Here is a 3,701-nt window from a genome sequence, read left to right on the forward strand (position 1 = left end):
GGAGTGATCCTAAACAGATTCCCATAACACCTCAACTTATTCCTTTCAATGCAGAGGAACTGAAAGACAAGCTCTTCAAACGATCTCTTAAGACCACACGATTTCAGTGTATACATCATAATCAAAGGCACTGCATGGTTATTTCAGTATTTTAGGAAAAATTCACAAATGGAAGTTTTTTTAATGCACAAAACAAAGCTACACTAAAACTGCAAGCAATGATGAAGGGCACCGAAGCGTACATTTAGCTAAACCAGTCTCCTGCCTTTGAGATCTTTTTCAAACACTAATGAGTGGCACAGTGGTGAATTTAAGACATTAGCATATGGCCAAGACTTGATGCCCATGTATCATGGAAATTTGTTTCAAAGCTTCAACAATTTACAGTGATGTTACCCCCAAAGTCATGTTGATGTGACATTTTTGTGGCTGCAAGTATAAACTGAACAATCCTGAGGTGTATGAAAATTTCTACTACTTAACCAGGGGCCCAATGTATAGAAAATGTATTTTAATAAGTAAAATATCAAGTTTGGACAAAAGTAAAAAAAAAGGATAGGCATCTACATGTTTTGTCAGGTTCTCTTGTATACTTTTCAGCTCCTGTGACATTGAACACAAGGACACAGGCCTGATTTCCATTTTGATCTTATGCCATAAATGAATTCTCACCCTTCTACGCACTCATTTTCTGTACCTGCTTAATCCTATTCAGGGTCACGGGGGGACTGGCACCTATCTGCAGGGGTCAAAGTGTAGAAGTCAGGGTTCACATTGAGCAGGTCAGCAGTTTACTGCAGAGCCGATGGAAAAATGGTTCCCACGGTGTAGCAAAAATGTGCCCACACACACACTTGTGCTTGCATTTCTATCCTTTTTAGGACTTTGTGGCCTAATCCTGACTTTTATCCTGAACTTAATTATTACCAGTACTAACTAAACTTGTGTCTCTATTTACATTTTCTGCTTTTTATGTTATATTGTGTATTTTTCTGGCACATAGTTCAATTCTATACCACAACCAAGTTCCTTCAGTTGTTCTGAAAATGCTAAAAAAAAAAAAGAAGTAAATTTGACTTTAGCGTCATAGCCTATCTAAACACCTTGAAATTGACCTCTGATTTTTAGGAACCTACTACTGTTTCTGACACTCCCACTTCAGCATGTCTTCACAAAAACGCTTCGGGGGACATTTGCTCTGTGAGGAAGGAACTGCAAACTGTGCTCCAGCCAGAGAAAGGTACAAGTAGGTGGTGTTTTGTATAAGCAAGCATTTAGGCAGCTCCACAAGGCTACCACAGGAGATTCAAGGATATCAAGGGAATAACATCATGACATAATATAAAGCTGAAAGTCAATTTTGCATAATACCCCCAAACAAGTTTTGACATTATTTAAGCTCCTGATGCTGCATGGTTTTGCAAAACCTTATTACATTTTGTGTGAAATAACTTCATAAATGCCATGTGCTGCGTGTTGATGTTTACTGACTTCATGAACTTTAATCATTCCCACTCTCCAAAATAAAACAATTTCAGATGTCTGTTGAGAACGTTGAAGTCCAATAGATATAGCTGATGGTTCTGTCTGCAGAATCAGAGCCACAGAGAAAAACCAGGACCAGACACAGAGTTAGCAGGATAAGATTAACTTTCAACATTAGACAGCCTTTTTCAGCACCTATGATCTGACACTTTCAATCTGAATGTAAATTGAGTTTTTGCAGTGAGTGGATAAATTTGTAAGAGTTTATAAGTCACAAATCCAGTGAAGCTCATAAACAGTTTTGCAGTGTGAAAGATATCGCTAATTAGCAAACTGGTGTTGTGCCAAATCATGATTCCCTGCCAAAATACACCCACTTTCTGGATCCTACATTGAATCAATTTTTCATTTGCACCTCCTTATAATATATAAGATCTCTGAAGTTATATGTGGTTAACTTCTTTAGATTTTTGTTGATCATAGATGATTTGTGAGGTTGTTGACCTGTATTTTTGTTTCCATTCTTGATATGCCAATTGTCTTATTCATACTTTATATGTACTGTACATTGATCAGCTGTCCTTTTTATGTTTTGTAAAACATAAATAATTTGATATAAAAATGTTTGGAAGCAAAACAGAAACATGTGTAAAACTCATGCTGAAAACCCTGAGCAGCACTGTTCTTTATTTAATAACACAATCTGTTGGACTCTTCTGAAAACAGATTGTGATGGGTCGCACTGAGACCCAACACAATCTGTGTGTTTCTGTTAGTGAAACTCTGAATTCGTTCACATTAATGTAGAAAAATTTTAATTTGCTCTAAGGACTGTCATTAAAAAACTCTTAGAGAAAACTACAGGAGGCTCCTTCAGACATGAAACTGTCAAAGTTGGTTTCTGTAAAATTAATGGCACTAAAAGGAACATTAGATAATTCTTTTTTTTTTATTCCTACCATTTTATGATATGTGTTATTGAAGCAGCTTAAGAAGATATTATGAAGTTAAAAGTTATGTAGAGTTAATATTTTACCTGTTGTAAAAAGCTTTTTGAACATCCTCCGTCAAAATCCGACAGGACTGAATGTGTTGTGGCAACAGAGACAAAGAAGAGAGGAAAACTCAGCTTGTTGTTTTATATCCAGAAGAATATGTCTAACTTAAACCTATTTTAAACAAAACTTATCAGAAAATAAGGACAAGACCTTCAGCAGTTTTGTCTGAACTGAAGACAGCATCACTTGAAGAGCAGCTTGACCGAACATCAGATTGTGAACCGATTCTGTTACAGTTAACGAGAACACCTCAGAACACCTGTCATTAAAACTACTGTCCAGTAACAGAATGTTGGACTTCAGGCTTGGGACTGCTATGTGTGGCATTTCCATGTTCTTCCTGTACAGATGTGGGTTGTCTCCAGCTATTCTGGTTTATTCTAAATCATCCCTATGTGTAAATGTTTGAATGATCCTGTGAAGGACTTGTGACCTGGACATATGGTCTGTCCACCCTGCCTCTCCCACACCTGTGGGGTCTGGTGGCCTGGTCCTTGCCTTCCTATGCAGTTCTGCTCAATTCTAGTTTTCCTACTTGTACTATGAAGCAAAGCAAAGGACGAGGGGCTGGTTTTAACCAGGCTAGTGGGGACTGGATCCTGCTGCCTTGACCCTAAACAGGAACAAGCTAGTGAAATAAACTGATGAAAGCTTTTGGTATTTAGCTCAACAAAATGTTCTTCATTCTTGTTTCTTCTGTTTGTTTGTTTGTTTGTTTGTTTGTTTGTTTGTTTGTTTGTTTGTTTGTTTGTTTGTTTGTTTGTTTGTTTGTTTGTTTGTTTGTTTGTGTATGATTTTTTTGGATTGGAACAATGTTTTCTGCTATTAATAATTCATCAAACGGTTCAGCTTGTTTGCATATTGTGGACATAATTTTTGGTATCTGAATTTTTGTGTTTTTGCAACTGTTAAATTTTTCTAATTTAGTTCTTCATCAAAATTATTTAAAGGTGCAATGTCATGTAAAATCTACTTTTTTGAGTTTTATATCATGTTATAATGTTATACTCTCACAACATAACATGCCCAAAGTCTTGCTCTGACTCGTTCATGCATGTTTGAGAAATCCTGAAGCGTTTTTAGGCAGCCATGCTGAGGAGCAAAACGACAGGTGGGGACCAGAAACGCCTTTGATGTATCTTTGAGCAGCCCCCCCCC

Source organism: Austrofundulus limnaeus, unplaced genomic scaffold (genome assembly GCF_001266775.1).
Source record: "Austrofundulus limnaeus strain Quisiro unplaced genomic scaffold, Austrofundulus_limnaeus-1.0 Scaffold254, whole genome shotgun sequence".
In the NCBI taxonomy this organism is placed as follows: Eukaryota; Metazoa; Chordata; class Actinopteri; order Cyprinodontiformes; family Rivulidae; genus Austrofundulus; species Austrofundulus limnaeus.